Source organism: Atractosteus spatula, chromosome 5 (assembly GCF_055471065.1).
Source record: "Atractosteus spatula isolate fAtrSpa1 chromosome 5, fAtrSpa1.hap1, whole genome shotgun sequence".
Classification (NCBI taxonomy): Eukaryota; Metazoa; Chordata; class Actinopteri; order Semionotiformes; family Lepisosteidae; genus Atractosteus; species Atractosteus spatula.
In genome coordinates this window covers 47966852-47986459 of record NC_142710.1, presented here as the reverse complement: position 1 = coordinate 47986459, position 19608 = coordinate 47966852, and the positions used below count along the sequence as shown (strand labels likewise).

At 37.7% G+C, this 19608-nt stretch overlaps 1 protein-coding gene across 3 annotated transcripts in view; it reads left to right on the top strand.

Moving 5' to 3' along the window:
- prickle2b (prickle homolog 2b) overlaps window positions 1–19608 on the top strand; it is a 94128-nt gene that overhangs the window by 37186 nt on the left and 37334 nt on the right. The window contains exon 1 of one of the 3 annotated variants that reach the window (XM_088916833.1): window positions 13218–13580. The exons of the other annotated variants lie outside the window; for them this stretch is intronic. The gene's annotated coding sequence lies outside the window, so the exon portion shown is untranslated. Of the gene's footprint in view, window positions 1–13217; window positions 13581–19608 lie in introns of those variants that run through there. 3 annotated transcript variants of the gene reach the window in all.

The window sequence follows — 19608 nt, the reverse complement described above, 5'->3', positions numbered from 1 at the left end:
TGCTCAAGGTGGACCCGTCAGTATTATTTATAGAGGATTGTAAAGATCAGACCTGGAAAACTCTTGTCCCTTTTCAAGTCGCAGCAGAATAAAGCAGGGTAAGAGGGTAAATTGTACCCTTAGTTTTTCAACAGAGGTGAGGAAGAAGAAGTGTGGCACGATTAAAACTGTAACAATGAATTACAGATAACTCTATCTAAAAAAAACCTGGTAATAAAGGTGATTCTGAAAAGTATTCTAATCCATGAATCAAAATGTGAAAGTCATTTATCAGGGCAGTTCTTTACATTCACCAGCCAACAAGAGATAAAATGTTCTTTCATTTTTGGCTGTATTGGTAGTTTTTGTCTGATGAATAGTTTTTATTCATGGTGTTTTACAAGTCCAGAAAAACAAACATTATTTTCCTCTAATTTGTGCCAGAAAGTTGGAGGGTGTTGAAATGCTAGGATACAAATTTTTGGAAAATGTCAAATAATGAAGCTAATGTCCATTTAAAGCTAAAGCACTATGTTTCACTCTGTCTTAAGAAATCAAGAAAACACTTTGTTGTGGAACTAAATGCCGCTGTTTCATTTATCCTGGGACCTCCACAGTATAGCGCTGTCTGCCTGCTTTACCAAACTGAAGGGTCCCTGTGAGCACAGGTCATGCTGCTTTGAAGGGATTGGGGTGGAATTCTCAAGTGGGGGTATAATAGATGGAAGGAGTAAAAGTTAAAAATAAGCAATTTATGCAGTTAAAACATCATATTTGAAGGTAACCTTTCTTTTTAACTGATGCTCGAAAGGTATCCGTTGTTGTGTAATTGACAAAAACCGACAGCACACTTAGTGCATTGAATTCTTGGAGCTATTACCACAGTTGTTTTTCAAAAAACTGGATTGGAAGCATGCTTCAGAAGGAGGCCAGCATTCCATAGTGTGTCTTAGACAGCGCAGTCTGTCTTCCTTTTTGTTTTTTCAGAAAACTATTTTCTGTGTAGGTGGTGAAATGCTACTACTGAACTCTTGTGTGTTGTGGTCCTTACAGAAACCAGCCTGGTGGAGAGTAAGGGTTTCTCTTCTAGAGATATACTTTGCAGGTCATAGTGCTCAAACATCTTGCAACGCACAGACAATAGGGAGATCCGTTGGTAGCTGGCTGGCAGTGTGAGGTGTTCTCCAGGTTTGGGTATGGCAGTGACTGTGGTATTTTTCATTTCTTTGGAAGTGGGTCTGAGCAAATGATCCATGTGTAGTATTGTGCAAGTTGGAAATGAGCACACAGAAACCAAGTTGTTCCAGGGATTCTGATGTGGCATTGCTACATTTCAAACCTTCTCCAATTCCATATGCTTGCGGGCGTAGCGAATGTTGTCTTACTGGTGATTATTTTGTTATTTTACCGATATACCTTCACTGCACGGAGCAGGTGGCTGGCTTCTTGGTTTGGAGTAGCAAAAGGTTTGGTAGGGATGGTTTTTAAATGGCTCCACAGCAACAAATTAAGCTTAAAATGTCAGTTAGAGTGAGTGAAATTCGACTCTGTAGTTTTATCCTCCCTTTTAGCGTACTTCAGCCTTTTCACTGAAAATTCTTCCGCAGTTTACACATCAGCGGGTCTTCCTGTCTGCACAATGCTGATGCAGTCGGTTTTAAGAAAGTTACACCTTCCTATTGTCTATTCATGCAACCTGGAAATATATAGAATCAATAAGTAGTGTCATAAAGTGACCCACCTTGATATAGTGAAGAGACCACTTGACAGTGCTTCAGTTTGTGAGCTAAAATCAGCTCACTTCACTGAATCTTTTCTTAGTTTTTGCTATATTGCAAATCTGAGATCTTTGATTTACAGTAGTTTAATAAACTTTTAATGCCTAGAGACAAGTGCCAGACTGAGTAATGTGTAGGCAATGGCACAGAACTTTCTTCCAGAATATGTACTGTAGGTTACCAAATATTGTTTCTGTTTCCTGAAAGCAATAAATAAAAAGCAATGTAAGGTTGTGCAGATCATTGAAGAACCCTTTGCTGCTTTGTGTAATGTCACAGCATATTATTTCGAAATACATGCACTATCATGATAATTAAATGCTATGTTGCAGTTCTATGCTTGTTACACAGTGTAAATTTTTAAATAACCTTTAATGTTAATTCTGCAACATATCAGAAATGGGTTATAGCCAGCAGCCATGTCACCCTGCAACTTACAATTGGCAACCCACTGAAGCTAAGCAGGTGTGAGCCTGGTCAGTACCTGGATGGGAGACCTCCTGGGGAAAAACTGAGGTTGCTGCTGGAAGAAGTGTTAGTGAGGCCAGCAGGGGGCGCTCACCCTGCGGTCCATGTGGGTCCTAATGCCCCAGTATAGTGACGGGGACACTATACTGTAAACAAGCACCGTCTTTCGGATGAGATGTAAAACTGAGGTCCTGACTCTCTGTGGTCATTAAAAATCCCAAGGTGTTTCTCAAAAAGAGTAGGGGTCCCCGGCGTCCTAGCCAAATTTCCCATGCCTCCTAATAATCCCCCTCTATGAATTGGTTACATTACTTTGTTCTCCTCCCCCCCCCCCCCGTCGGCAGACGGAGTGACGCGCCGGTTGGAGTATTCTCGATCGCATTTAATGGCAACGTCAGCTCAAAGATTTGGTTCAAACCACCAAAGGCCGACAAGTGGACCCTGCTGATGCGGGATTAACACTAGGATGAGAGAGAGAGAGATCAGATGTCATGGATGTTGTTACATCAAGGGTGAAGCTGACAGTTCTATCAATTATAAATTGATTGTAGATATTCAGTTTTTATTGGTTGCATATTATATTTTTTACTGTGATCTGGGTTGCAGCATTTTTTGGATAATAGCTAGAATATAAATCTAGCAGCCAGCTAGACACTGACCTGTTGCATGACGAATGGAAAGTAATATTTACTTTATAGACTGTAAACTTTGAAGTTCAGTTATTTGAAAGGTTTTCTGCATTGATTTGCATTTGTAAGTATTCTAACCTTTGTAGTGCAAAACTAAATTAACTGAATTTCAGATTAATGAGCTACCAGTCTTCACAATTAGAAACTGAGTCTCTTGGGAATGAAATTTATCATTTTCAGCTGACATATGCTGTGCTTTCAAAAGAAAGTACCTGTTTCAGCATGTGCTTATGAAAGTACTCTTATGTTTTAAAATGTGAAAGCAAATAATTTAGATGTTTGAAGAGTTGCTAGTTTTGTAACTTATCTTGTACTTGTTATTTTTATCATTTGTTTGCTTTAACAGTGAGGTTTTGAGAAACATGATTGAAACCAAGATCCTTTTAGCACAGCAGGGTTTCCCATATAGACATGTTTTTTGTCTTGTTTATTCTTTCCAACAATTAAAATGTTTTATTTATTTTTTGGATTTTTAAAAAAATATATTATGAAAATATGTTAACCCATAAAGCATTGAATGGATTAAAGACTTAGACGATCGAATTTGTTTGTAACTCCCCATGTAGCATGCCTGTTTTCATTTCACAATATTGGACTTTCAATGCATAAATATTCTGCAATTCCAAAAGAGGAGAAAGGATTACATGCAGTGTTCTCTTGCATTATTTGCTTGTCAGTATTTAAACAAAATGGTTGCGCCACAAGCTGAGAATTGATTTACCGCTGAGATGATCACTAGTGGACACTTTGTGTCATTTCAGATGGGGTTTTTCTTTTCAGACTTTATGCAACCACATTTAAATGCAGATCCAAATCCTTCCAGTCCCGTCGGATAAAGACTTGTTAGCTGTACTACAAAACATCCCACCTTTTAGACTAATATCCTTCTGAAATTGTTAGCATGCGCTGTTAAATGGTGGTTTTACATTTGAGAGAATTTGTACTGTAAAATCTTAAGGAGAAAAACTATGCAAATACTGATGGTGTAAAATGATTGTCAGCTAATGATTTGTACATTGAGTTTCCTGGCATTACTTTGCACCTTCTGTACCTTTCTGTAGATAATGTTTTGAAATGAAGGCTTTAATTCTCCTCTTATCACACTGCAACATCATTTTCAATGCATGAAAACCCTGCTGGAAAATGCAGCTTTGCTTCACTCCTGATTTAATAGGAACTTCAATTCTATCCTGCATCTGCACACAAATAGTTTTTACTTTTGTATTTTTTACTCTCCGAGACCTTGGAATTCCTTAGGGAGGAATGAAGACAGCTGCTGTTCTTGGGAAGATGATAAAAATGATAAGAACCAAAGTAGTCTGGTTGTCTTTTTTTGATAAACCACAGCAGACCGCTAAATCCCTCTGGATAGTCACTATTGATTAAACAGGTGTTGCAGGCTGGATGGCTATTAAATTAGTGAAGACGGAAGGAAAATACAATCAAATAGTTCTGTCTATGGATTTATTGTTGTGGAGACAAAATGTGGATTTTGTTTTAGGGGAAAAGTAATGTTATAAATCAAAGTACTTTGAATAACTTAAAATCAGGATGTTCATCCTCTTTATTTACATTCTTCATTCAGCCCAAGTAACGTTATTGTAAAGTGAATGACCGTTTTATTGCAGATATAATTCAGAATCCTATATTCAAGTAGTTTTAAATATTGCTTCCCTTGTCCTCACAGCTGGTTTGTCTGAAGTGGCCATCTGAGGATTTCCAGCTCATTTGTGGGAGCTGAAGCTATTGAACCATGAACAGCACAGCCAGGAAGATAGGAAACTACTATAGAGAAAAACCTGATCACCCAAGTATGAGGCAAATCCCCAGTTGCACACTTTCTGTCTGCCCTTGATGGTGCAGCTCATTGGAAAGCACTCTGTCTATTGTGCTCAATCTGACAGCTCGCTTACCGACTGCTCATGGACGCAGCGGCTCACTGGGGAGAGCAATGTCACAGCATTACTATTTAATTTAAGCACAAGTTGATTAGGGGGACATCTTTAGTTCAGGGATGATGCCATTTTGCTCTAGTCAGGTTGATGCCTTTGATTGTATATGTTATATTATACAGCCAAGCTTCATATGCTTCATTTTGCTTTACAATTACAACTGGTAGGGGATGCAGGGGGGTGGTGCTAATAAAGAAATCTTCGTAAAAAGACTTCCTTTAGAGTAGATTGAAAGAACGGCCTTAGCACAGCATTACAGAGGAAGCACTAATGTGCTGGAGGTGCTTTGTGAGCGTTGCCTGGAATTCACATAGACATTGATTTCCGCAAGTGGTGTGAAGTCTTTTACACAGCTCAATCCACTGCTTGTGTTTAATGTGCTGCACTGTTGAAATAGCCTGTCCCTGAAAGTTAATGAATGCAGTAAATTATCATAGGATTTAAGGCGTTCGGATCTGTATTTAATTGTTAACCTCTGTCCTTGTGAAGAGATTATAAGAACAGTTTGCATACATGTAGTTTAATTATGATTTGTAGGAAAAAAAGCACTTTCTGTTGTTTTCATATATAATATATGCTGTACTGACAGTATTAGGTTTAAAAAGTTCACTGTGAATATTAAAAAAATCAAGGATTATAAGGGTATAAGACAATGGGTTTTCCTTGGACACATTCCGGTGCAAACTCTCACTACCATTGTTTTCTCTTTTGCTTCTAAAGCATGAACTAATTTCAGAAACTGAAATTTCTAATACTTTAAAAGCCTTAAGAAATGTGCGAATAGGTCAAATTTCCACATGACAAGAACTTCATGCAAATGGCTGATAAATAATTCCTTTAGTATACTTTAAGAATATGTAACGGGTGTGGTTGTGAGTGCCCCAAAGTGCACACTTTTCAGAACAAAAGCTTTTCTGTTTCCAGCCTTTAGATCTTCCTTTGTTTTGTGATTCAATGCACAGGAGAGAAATGGTTGGCTACTTGCTTTTTAAGGTAGCTGCATCTGAGCGTCTGATATAGGACATCTGCTAGTGTGGAATTGGAATTTTATTTTGTGCCTTTGGTCCCGTGTGGCAAATGTTAATTTAGCAACAGTATTTTATCTTCTGCATGCTGTGGGACTGAGCAGCTTGAGCAAAGGCTTCAATAGGAGGGAGAGCCCCAGTTGGAGATATAAATTCAGTCATGAGGAACTATGGGAAGAGCTGACACTGCCTTCATGAAGTTTACACATTACTGTGAGGAAGGTTATTGCCTTTTTACATCCTACTGATACTTAACAGTCCATGTGCTTGAGAATATCCTTCTCTTCCTGTCGAAGAAAATGCATAGGTCTCCTCTTGTTAGCTTTTATGTGTTGCACTTGTGAATTATTGGACTTATTGGTGATTTTTTTTACATATTTGTACAAATGCATGTTTTTCCTGAAAACCATATTTAGAGTCTAATACAACAGGTGAGTTTAAGAAGAAACATCAACCAGAAAAAATGCACATTTGATAACATTTTCTTGAATGTTAGGATTTTTCAGGATGAAAACGGCAAAAAAAAACCTGCTAGTGTGTTACTTGAATGAGACTAGAAAATGTTATCATAAATCCTTCATAAACACTACACAATATAACAACCATAATAGTTGTGCAAAGGACAGTACAGGCTCATAGTTATTTGCAATGGTTCATAATGAGACAAAGTGACATAATTCTAGCAGAAAGCTAAGAGTAGGTAGAAAGAATTAAGATGGAAATGATAGAAGATGCCATTAAGGATTTAAGAGCTGACAAGGAGTGTTTGCAGTCTTGGTATTTGTAAGGGAAATTTTAGTTCTCTATATTATTCATGTTCTGTATTATTTGTGAAGAACTCATCGCAGTTATTCTAGCTATACTTATTATTCTAATGTATTCCTAAAAATATGGTTACTCCAGATTTGTGAATTATTTGAATATTTCAATTCTTGAAGATTTTTGGCTTTGTGCTTTACATAATTTTGGGTTTTAAAATATTGAACTTTGAGTTTTATTAGTAGTGATAAGTTGGTTTACAAAAATATTTTTGATAATTACCATCTGCTTTATACAGTATATCATTGTTGTACTAGTACCATCTCCCAGTAACCCCGAGAACAGGTTTTATAAATTAAAATGTTCACTTTATAAAGTAGAATGCTGAAACTGAGAAAAGTAACTGCATTTGCCATCTCGTTGGAATTGTAAGGACAAAATTATAGTCTTTTTCTTTGTGAAGGTTTTGCTCCAATGCACAGCTGTTTACAGTATACTGTCTTCTTTATAACATAACCTTCCTTTGCCTTCTGACTTGGTGCCTGTCCCAGGCTTTGTGGAATAGAGAGAGAACTAGCTTATTATGTAATATTAACCCACATTTTCTTATGAATATTTTGAGATTTCATACCCTGTAAAAGAGTCAAGCATCTTACGTTTTGGCCACCCTGTGCTTCGTGCACCATGTAACAGTGAAGATAAAATTTTGATTGGAATGGTACAATTTTCAATATATATTATACAGGAAAAATGTTGCGATATCGCCTACCCCTACAGTATGTACAAATTCTAAATCTTCTGTTCGTACTTTGTAAATTCCAGGAAGGGTCAACTTGGAGGAAGAATAATATCTTCAAACGGAAGTAGTTTTATTTGATCAGTACATTCGATTCTTATTATCGAGGTATGTGGCTGTGTCAGGGAGGAAGTAACTATTTTGTGGCTTTCGGTTATGTTTCTGGAAAGAGATCAATACTGAAGAGAGCAGCAGGGCTTCAGGCCAGCCTGCTGCCTATCAATAGATGCAATATCCGCTGATTGATTGTGTCAGAGGATGATGTGTCCAGTGGGAGAACAAAACTGAGATTCTCTGTGTGGAGAAAGCCTAACTTGAAAAGAAACCATTTAGCTACTACGGCTAGGCTTCTGTCTGTCCACGACACTTGAATGATCCCATATGGGTGTGTGGCTTTGACAATAGCACAGCAATTTTGGAAGAATTCCTTTTCAATTTTTATGGTCCAACTGTTTGACTTGCCTTTGTTCATGAATTTTTAAAGAAATAGGTTTTTAATGAGGACAGAAAGTGTTTTTCATTTTGCCGAGTGTTTTTTTTTTATTTTGGATTTGCCGCACTTACTGTAGCTGCAATTGTTTTGTTTAATAACGGTCTTGAATTGGTGAAAATGCCAAAGATTTACAATTTCACTTAGAACCCCATTTTTACACCAAAGTATTTTAAACATTTTTTATTCAGTTGCACAGTTATATGTGAAAGGTTAAATGCCAGCAAAATCTCATAGAAATTAAACAAATTGAAATTGTTCTGGTAACAAATTTATTCAGATCCTTAAGTACTTGGTGAAAGCAACTTTAGCAATAGTTATAGCTGTAAGCCTGTTTGAATAGGTTTTTACCAGTTTCATTGTATTTTAGCTATTTCTTGCAAAAAATCCAGTTGTGACAATTTTGTTGAGCGTTGTTGATAGACTGAAATAGTCAAGTCTCTCCATACATTTTCTATTGAATTCAAGTCAGGTCTTTTACTGGGCCACCCAAGGACATTTACTTTCTGTTAGTTAGACCACTCTAATATGGCCTTGTGCTTAAAGTCCTATTCATTTTTAATCCAGGTTTATATTCTTGGGAGTCTCAAGCACATTTTCCTCTATGATTTTAATAAAAAATTGTGCCTTTTTTCCCCATAATTTCTGACAAGCTTCACAGTTCCTGCTGATGAGAAGCAACCCCATAACATGATGCTGTCACCTCTATGATTGATAGTTAGGATCATGTTAACTGGCTGATGTTCCAGGTTTGGGGTTTATGTCAAATGTAGCACTTTGCTTTTAGACCAGAAGGTTACATTTTTCTTTCATTTGAGCACAATCTTCTACCAGATGTCTGTAGTGCAGCTTAAACGTTTTATAGCGCAACTATGTAAGGACCAGGATATTGTAAGTGTATGCAGAATGAATGTTTTGCAGAGTTCCACTTCAGAAATAGGAGTCAAAATTGCTGTTGGTTTCACAGTGGTTTTTCTTGCTCATTTCTTGTGTACCTGGGCACACAGTTTGGAAGACTGGCCTGATCTGGGTTTTATGACACATTCTACTTCTCAATGATGATCACTGGCTTCAAAACTTTATTGTAACCTGTGCTTCTGTGCCAATTTATTCCTAACTTTGTCATCATGGTTGGTTTCTTAATACTATGTGAGTTGTGGCTTGAAATCCAATATGAAACCAAAGAAATTTATGGATGGATGACTCTTAAGTCAAACTTGATTTACATCAATTACACATGGACAGAGACCATTACATTAATTTTGTAACGTTTTTGCACCTGAAATGATTAACCTTTGCCAATGAAAAGAGAATAAAGACCTATGCAACTCAGAATTGACTAATTGTCTATGAAAACCTCACTTTTTTACGTACTATCAGCATTTTTTAGCTGATCCGGTTTAAGATAAATTGTATATTCTAAGTCTAATGTCCAGTTTAAAGGTTTCACAGTTGCAAGCACAAATGTGGACATGTTGCAGGGGAATAAAAACTTGTGCAACGTATTGTATATTCTTTTTCCTTTAGCTTGTTCACACAATCTTGCAATCTTATCCTTCCTTGAGTTAGTCCCAGACCAGTTCCAAACTTTGTCCCACCCACCAATCACAAATTGTAAACCCAGGGCTTGATGGTGCCTTTTTTGTTTCCTAAAGACCTCTTCCTTCGCTATGAAATCTAGCATCAAGGCGTGGGTTGTTAGTTTGCTGTTAGTGGGAGTGGGTCAAGAGTTTGATTTTGCCTGGACTTCAGTCTGTGAGCACTGTAGAATTAAAGGGTTATGGGCATGGACTCTTCAGAGTTTAGTTTTTTACTGTCTTTAGAGAAGACAGGAATATCTGGACATTGGATTCACTTTTGGGAGCAGAGTCTGAATAAGTGTTTTAATATTTAACCACAAGAAAAAAAAACAGCCTCTTTATAAAAACATCCTGTAGACACTGTTATATTAAGAATATATAGAAGTTCTTTATTCGTGTATTTTATACTAAACAGACTTGTTGATTGGTAAGAGTGACAAGCCTTGCTTCTTTCTCATTGAAACATGAACAGTTCTGGTTGTTTCTCCTAAAAAATACCATAGCGCGATCTACTTCTTTTTTGAGTTTGCCTCACCCATGCATATGGATGTTTCATGCTTCATGGGATGCATGTTATGAATGCATTCAGAGACTGTAAGGGTAAATGTCCCGACTCTTTCATTCATCTGCTGTGACTGCATTCGTCCCATGTGAAAATGTTTTCTCCGCCAAACCCTAAACCACAGCAACACAGAGGGAATGATCTGTAAGCTTGAGTCAAACAGCAGAAGTAAAGGCGTCTCATCTTTCACCTTCTGTGTTGCAGGGAAGACATTCACTTCAGTGTGAAGAAGCTGAAGGAGGTTGCTGTCTGACAAATGTCAGTAAGCAATTTAGATAGCCAATCTGAATCATTCACATCAAGATAAAATTTGCATTTTTTGATTATGAATATGGTAGAAATAACTGGGTAGAATTACGAATGGATACATTTAATAACCTTTTTGTTATTATATTGTTCTTAGTAGTTCATATATGCATGCTTTTATTTTTGAAAAATCTCAACCTTAGTTATATTTTGATTTTTTTTTATTTAGTTTCAAATTATTTATGCTTATGCATATATGTAGACTTAAAAGCTGCAAATGACTGTTCTTACCCGTGAGGAGTTAAACGTTTGCACTAACTAGCAGTCCGCTGGACAGGTCGCTGCATAAGTCATTAATGCTGGATGAAGCCTTAACCTATCTGTTTTTTGCCTTTTCTGCTGCTGCAGAGAGAGACATTTCTGCATCAACAAAGTGCCAGGATCATAAGGCAGTGCTGGAGCAAGAGATAATTAATTTTTTTAAGCCTTTTTTGCTGTTTTTTACTTTAAGTTTTTTAAAAGACTAATTTATCATTTGTGCATCCAGGACATTGAGTTATTTGCTACATTGATTTAACACACCCACACCCTCATTCTCTGACATCTATAGAGACGCACCGAATACCGCAGGCCCTGCCAATAGCTTCAGGCTCGTTCAGTGTTTGATGCCTTGGCTCAGGGTCAAGTGTGGTCTCGGTAGGCTATAGTGTTCCAATCTGAAGCAGGAAACCTATTCCAGTAACAGATCCACAAACTGACAGTCATATTCTGACTTGTCGCTGCGTAAAAAATAAAAAGTCGTGTATTTGTTAAATGCGCTTTTTAACACCAAGGATTCCAAACATTTATGATTTTTTTCCAGAGCTGGGGCAACTATGGATCGTTTTTCAGATCGTAATACTGTAGATCCCACAGACAGTATACTTCTGCAACGCTGGCACATCTTGAGTTTCCAAGATTTAAATGTTGTTCATACTTTATTGACTGTCTAGACAAAGCTTACAGTTGTGGCATTTTCCTCTCAATTTTGCAGTGAAACAGATAAGATGACAGATATATAAGATTTTGTCTTCCTTTCCTCACTTAATTGGTGTGGAAGCAACGATTTCCTTGCCAGCCGTCAGTGTAATGGCTTTTGAATTTGAGAAGAAAAGGAATGCATAGAAGGAGACATGCTTCACAGTTACAGTCATCAGGCCTTTCTGTTATGTGTATAAAATGTCAATGCTTATTTTCAGCACAACACAGAAGTTTAGGAGAAGTGGTATTAACAGTAAAGAAATCATCTTTTTTATTGTTCTATATTTCTCTCTCCCTTTTTCCTAACTAGAAAATAAAAATAAAAAATTGCTCTTAGTAGCTCACTTTGAGATTAGAGTGCTAGCTGTGGGCTATACGCTTTTAAGATGGCACCCAAAATTTATTTTCTTCTACGAATTCTTAATGTGGCTTGTATCCAAAATACCCATTGCACTAAACTGAAGTGTGCCCCAGTTTGTTTTTTTGTAAAGCAAGAGGGGGGAAAGGAAACTGTTTTCCAGGAATAATTGATCCCATATCATCCTTATTAATATTAGAAACTGGCAACACTTACAAAACCAAATTCCTAACTTTTGGCTCCACTGGAGCTTACACTTCAGTTTGACAAGTGATTGATTAATCCTATTATTCATTTAGTAGGATGAAATTAGTTAACCTTTTTGTATGCGAAGATGTAGGAGCTATTTATATATAGATATGTATTATACACTTTGTTTTACATGGATATTTATGTACTATGCAGATATTGGTATCTAATTGTTTTTGAGTTATGCAGATTTTTCTTAAGTCATTTTACATTCTTATTAATCATGTTACTTATTGTTCTTAGAAGGAGATTGATCATTGAAGGGGGCAGCAGCATTGATCGGATATAAATATGAAATCTGATATGAAACTTTTTTGAATGTTTTGGTTATGATGACAGAAAAATGTCTCCTTTGTCAACAACTTTATCGCAATTGCAACCTTTGTTCCAAATTTCAATTTGAGAAATTACACTAGATCAATTTTATGGCAAGAAATCCTCTTTATCTTGCCCACTTGTGACTTGCAAAGTATGTGCTGTCAGCAAATGGTTTCATATAGCAATTACTGTACAATGTGTGGTACACAATTTTATGACTTTTCTCTGCTCTCCCAAAACCAAGGTCTCTATTTTTTTTTTCTTTTGGCAAATTTGCTTTTATCGTGTCTGTATGGTCTATTAAGATACAGATGTTGGTTATGATCAAATGTCTACTCAGAGAAATTACTTCCTGGGAGAAAAATTGAGAAATAAGTCAAAATGCGTTTCTTTCAGATAAAGCCATATGTACCTTTAAAACAAATTTCAATCATCGTTAAACTTTAGTGATTTTTCCATCATAAATGGTTCTATCAAGGACCTATAGAAATTTCATGTACAAATATACAATTATCTAGGGCAGATGTGTTTTTGCATTATCCAGCACTGATTTGTTTTCCTTATGTAACAAATACCAATTGATCACTTGCATTTTTTGTGCTGAAACCAGATTTATGTACTGTATTAATTAATGTGGAACTGGCTGTATCAGAAGGGATGAAGTGAATGCAGTTGAAATTGCTCACCTGACAGGTTTTTACAGTAACGGTATATTGCTATAGTGTACAGGTGTGTAACGTATAGGTGGTAAATGTATCTGTTATTAAGAGTAGTTTTATGATGGTAAGAAGACTTCAGGGGTTCAGATAAACTTCCTTTCTCTTCCTTGGTACAAAGCTCCTGCAATTGTTCAGCTTCGTTTTTCCTCACAGCTCAAGAGCACCAGAGCCTTGTGATACTAATCTGAGTCTGGCTGGTGGGCTGTGATTGGGTAATAGCTGATGAGTCACTCCAATAAACTAGGGGTTAGGTGGGTGTCAGTTTCATGCACTGCAAGCTGCCTGCACAGTTTTCCACTAGTGACCTAACCTGAAAGCATTCCTACAGCACACAGAGCTTGGTTAGACTGGTAAAAAGTGTTCCCGATTGCTTGGCAAACAGCACCAGCAGAGCAGACGAGAGAGCTTCTCCACTTCATGCAGTGTGCACCCACCTGAGTGTTATTTTGATTTTTTTTGTTACAAGATAGATTTTTTTTTCGGTTGAGAAGACCTTGAAAGTGCATTCTACAGGAATCCCTCTGCAAATGATCATTCTGTCAGTATAATTTTCTTTACAATCCGAAAGCATTCCATCCGCAGAGAGTTAAAGGTGAGTACCTTGTATTATGAAGGCTTTTTTGCATTGTAAATGGCTAGTATGTAGTTTTGTAGCTCAATCTGTATTTTTCTTTCTAATATATGGAGTTCTCTCGACTGGTGCTACCATCAGGCTTGTTGCTGTAACCTGACAGTTTGTTAAATTACTCCAGCCATGATGATCTCGTATAGCTGCATTATTAATGCCGCTTTGGAAATGATATTAATAGGCTTGCAGACTTTGAAAACAAATGGATTTTATTAGTGCTGGAATGTATGAGGATGGTACTGGTGAAAGTTTTAATTTCTTGCAGAGCCACAGAGGCTGCATAGTTACATCTGTCAGTTGGAGGAGAGGGTGGGGATGTTAGGATTACAGTGAGAATGCAGCAGGATTTCTGTGTGGGTGATTTAAACTCGTTCTCATTTTTTTTCCCTCAGTAAACGGTCCACAATGGGGAAACTGCATATGGGAGTGTGTGACTTATCTTTAGCTCTTGAAAAAGGAGTAGCCAGTGTCATTTCAGCTGTCGTGATTTAAATGAGCCGACAGGATATAAACCACAAACCATCTGAGCAGCTGTGCAGCATACCTTTTTATTTTATTTTTAACTCTGCTGTTGTTGGTCTTCACCAGGGTTGGTCTTTGTTTCTGTATTCAGGTTTCTTTAATCTTCACATTGAAACTGCATTACCTTGTATCCCCCATCTTTATTTATTGATTGATTTTGTTCATTCATTTATCATAGCAGGGGAAGGCAGATAGTCTATTTAAATTGATCAAGGGGTACTGATGTTGCTTTTTTCATTGAAGAAAAGAAAGATTTTGGCATTATTATTTTGAGTTATTGTATTTTTGCCTTTGTGCCACCGTCACCGAATAACATACAGTTGCTCACCAGGAAAAGATCTGCACTGAATTTGAGCAAAACAGCACTAGTAGTTTATCATTACTTATTTAAATACTTCTGTCAGAGCTTGTGTTATGTGTTAGAATCAGAAATTATGATGAGAGCAGGGAGGGGCTGGGTGGGGAAGTGGCCATAATACAGGCTAGAAAGATGAAAAGATTTAATACCAGTGTGGACCTTTAATATTTAGAAAATTATTTTTTGTAATGAGTTCTTCTATAGAACCTGGAGCAATGAATGTGTCCATAGATTTCTGCATGAGTGGGTGGCCTCAGTGGAATGCGTTCTTCATGATGGTGTAAAAGTAGAGCAAAAAAAGATGCTTTGTGGATCGATCCTGACTCTTGTTCTCACCATAAACCCAACCCAGATTTGATTTTCCTGTTATCACTTACTAATACAAAATCTCACAAATTACTAACTGCCTGACTGTGATTTATGTTTTAAATGTAGCATCCATCCATTCATTTTCAATAACCTCTTAGTCCAATATAGGATGGCGGTGAGCTGGAACCCAGCAGACAAGGCAGGATACACCCTGGACAGTTACATGTATAAAGCATAACTCAATTCAAATGTGTATGTGCTTTGGCTTTTTCTTAAACGTCCCTATATAGTGAGCCAGTGTAGATCACCTCAGGGGATGTATTTTTTATAAGAGAAATTGCCAAGGAATATAAAATAGCTTTTCTACATGGGAGGATATTTCCTCTTCCTAATGCTATGCACATCATAAACAATTTGCTTCCAGCAACCCCCTTTTGATATTAAAGAAGCTTAAAAAAGCTAAATTTCAGGGCCAAATAAAATCCTCATACTTTAGAAGTGGCTGGGTAAATTTCATGGGAGTTGCAAACTGCATCATTATTGGAGTGTTGCAATATGTGTCCTGTTGACCCCGTACACCCCCCCCCCCCCTTCCTAAAGAGAAACCTCTCTATTGTGGGTCCATAGAAAGAAATAAAAATCTATAGCTATCTCACAGTATTGACAAGTCCTGCTCCTGATAAGCCACAAGGAATGCAGGGATAGCTTTAAGGACCTGTCTGGCTAAGACAAGTGTCTCTTGCTCTCCGGCTCCCCTTCCCCCATCCCACTGGGAGACAAATAGGCCACCCTGTCAACACCATCCTCCAACCCTGCATGTCCAGCAAATATTGTGTGATCTGAAACCGCACTGATTTGACCTTGTAGCTTTAGATGCGGACCTTTTAAAAAAAGAGATGCTCATTGTTTAAATTGCACACTTTTTTGGGGAAATGTTTCTCCTACTTTTCACAACGTGTCAGTTGCTTGTTTCCCTAAATTATTCTGTGTCTGATCAATCCTCATTTGCCTAATTAAGCTAAGAAGGGGAAGTTCAGAAGTGCCATGTACGAAATGCAGATAGATGTACTCCTGTAATTTTATTTCCTAACACGGCTGAGGTTAGGCACTGCAGAGGCAGAAATGCAATTCAGTGCATTTCTGTTATCACTGCAGAACAAGAAAGATTACATGTGAAGTACAGTCTAAATATTGTACTGCTGAAACCATGCCAGCTCTTTCATGCATGTAGGTATGGTATGGTCTTTCGTGTTTTGACACGAATCATTAAATTGATGCAAACACGTGCATTCCCACTGCTGCTGTAGTGGCCTCTCAGATATATTCAAAAAACAAGCTTCCTTTTTTGGAAACAAGCCTCTTCCCCCCCGCCAGTGTTATCTATCTCAAGACTTCTATTTTCTGAAAACAGTTTTAATGTGCGTGAAGAGTTTTTTCTCTCCTCCTGACCTTCTATATTGCCTTTTTTTCTGTTTAACCCAAAGGAAGACCTCAAATGTTGCTTTGCCTTTGCAGAATAACAGTCTTAATTACATCATTTATTCACAACATATGAAGGTCTTTTATTTCAGTCCAAAAATATTAATGTTGCTCTTTTGAAACTGACCTTTGGGACCTAGTCTTTCCATGAACTAACAGGCTTTTTTTTAAAAAAAGGAGGGTGGGGGGAAGGGTAAAACTCATATCTTTCCCATTTTACATTTTATGCTGACAACAATGGAAATTAAAATGCAAGCCCCTTAGTGCGTTTCCCAGCAGCATGTACTTATTTCAGCCCTGTGTGATTCATTTCTGTTCCAAATAGCAGAGTACAGTACTCATCCAAGTCTTATCTCCTTGCTATGTATATTTAATTAGCGGCAGGATAACTTTTTCTTTAAATATCACTTTATCATTGTTATCTTGTTAAAAAGAATAGTGTAAAAAGAATATCTCGGAGTACTGCTATCTAATTTATAACAAAAAAAAATCAATAACAATCATACTTCGTCCTAAAGGTGTCTTAGAAAATCCTTTTAGGAAGAACTCTAATCTCTGTTTTTCACCTAATTAAAAGGAGAGCAGCCCCATTAGATTCTGGCAGCAGGCTGCGTTAATTGGGTTTAAATTCCCCCTTTGTTGCCATTTGTTGATTAGGTTGGATTGTTTGTCAAGAGGACAGTTTACGGGGAATGAAAGAGCAGATGTTTTCGTCCTGTGACTCGTGCATTGGAGGAAAAACAATATTTTTCTTTCCGCTAGAACTGATTTGTTTTCTGTACTGTACAGTTTTTCTTTGTGCTGTATGAATGAGTGAATGAATGACTTTTGAAACCAAGTTGATATTTGTGTATGTTTTTTAAGCTACATTAGCAAGTAACCTATTAAATCAGTCCATGTAAATAGAAACTGTTTCCTGGGATTTATTTATGATCCTATTAAAACATATAAATGTTTACTTATAGAAAACAGTACTTTAACATTTACTTTCTCCATCAAATGTAATTAAATGTACTGGAGAATTTTTAGCACAGTGTCTACAAATATAAAGTAGGGCTGAGCTCAATTCACAATGCAATTAACCATAGGTAATCAGGGGAAACTTTCTGTTAGTAGAGGGCTTAGCTTTTCTAAAGAATTTGCAAACACCAAAGCAATAAAATAACTGGCATCTAAGGTGTCAGTTTTAGCAAGGTCATATGGGCTCCTGTGGGATCCTACACTTCCACTGTAATGGAGCATCGGTGTCCAGCTGAGCAGCTATGCCTTGGGTTTCATTTCAAATGACCCCTGGAGGCAATGGGGATTCCCAGCAGTGAAAGGCGCAGCTGACTGCAGGCCTCACCATGTGCAGATTGCATGGTGCCGCGAGCACTGGGACACTTGAGGTAACAAAATCACGCAGCCGTGAATGTGAAGTCATTACCCTGTGATGATTATTCCTTTTAATTTTACTTTCCATGCCTTTTCACGGATCAGGTGAGACTAGAAAAGGCCGTCTGCTGCCGGTCTTGGTACAAGTGAAAAGACGCAGAAGTGCCTCCTCCTTTTTTTAAAAATGAAAAAAAAAACTCCTGGGCCGATCCTTCATTCAACTTTCAGGCTTTAATGAAGTCAGCTCAGTGAACTCAGCATAAACAGTGAAATACAACCCTCAGAGCACAAGTAGAAATGTAGTGCATGTAAATCTGCAAACAGGAGGCACTTCTTTACCCAATGGGTTGTGGGAGTGTGGAACAAGCTACCCATCCACTTTATTGAAGCTGATACCCTGACTTCTTTCAATAAATGGCTGGATGGGATCCTTTGTTCAGTTAGTCATTACCAAATAGGCTAGATGAGACACATAGCCTCTCGTTTGTAACCTTTCTTATGTTCTAGCTGCTTGTGGAAACAAGACACTGAGGGCTGGCACAGCATGTTTCAGAGTCCTGCCTTGTTGCTAAATGGATGCACAAGTGTAACAAAGGATGTATTTTGGCTCAAACAGTCTTTGCCAGCACCTGCCACCTCTGAGATATAAATCTGCAAGACGTCGTGGCCAGCATTGTTGTGTATACTGGAAGATCTCGACTATCAGGACAATCTTAATTAAATGTTGTAATACGGAGGAAACAAGACTCTTCTTGTAGAGTTCATCATTAAACTGATGAATTTAGAAAAAGTACACAAAGAATATTTTCCACAAAGCAAGATAAATCAAACTAGACTATAATTATGTCGTTCCCCCTTCCATAGCCGCATTTTGTGATGTTTGACATCTCTCTGAAGCCGTCTCAGATGTCTGAGCAGTATTTTTAAGATCAAGTCCTTACCCATGCCAGTGCCAATAGATTCTGGGGGAATCAGAAAAGCATAACGTCTGAATGTCACAACAGGGATATTGATAGGAAAAAGACGATGAGAGCACTGCAGTGATGAAAGAGAAGGCTGAAATCGTGGTGCACAGGGAACAGAAAAACAAAGAAAAATAGACCTTCATTTAGTGGCTTTGCCTTCACATTTTGGCTACAGTCCTCATCAAGGTGTGATGATGTGCATTAACACAGGTCACCACAAACAGGGCTGCTGTGTGAATTCCTTACTGAAGTGCAAATCATCCTTGTTAAAGTTTTGTGGTCCTGAGCTGTGGATGATTAAGTGGCCTGTCTGAAATGCATTATCATGAAAATGAAGTACTTCCCCAAAAGTGTCTCGGATGGCATGCAGTATTACTGACACAAGAGACTGCTGTCTGATGGAAAATTTCATTTCTGCAATGGTTTGCATTGATATTAAGGATGCAGGAATCCCATGGGGCTTTCTAAATCTGCTTTCTTTTACATGTTTGTTGTAACATTCTCTCTTGTCTAGCAAGTCAAGCAGGTGTGTTTTTTTTTACTCTCCTGATGATTCTTGGAAGATAAAACGAACTAAAGTGTTGCTGAAAGCAAGTACTTTATAATGCTGCATGTGTAATAATGCTGCATGTGTACCAAAGGCATTTTCACAGGCAAAGTGGATGCATACCACTAGACTGAACATCCATGCCAACACTAGCCAGCACAATTAGCTGAAAGCTAGATAGAATATTCACTTTAAACAGGATTACAGCTTAGCACTTTGGATGAAAAAAATGGCTTTTCATCTGTACCCATCTGCGTATCTATTCATACAGCCATCCAACCATGGCAGAGTTATGATGCCCTGAAACACTCACCATCTTTGTGCTGCTCGGGTAGACAGGTGATCGCTGAAACAGACAGGCTGCCGCCTGACTTGGAGATCCCTTAACATCCTCAGCAGGAGGTATGATTCTGAGCATCAGCTGTGTTCGTCCAGCTC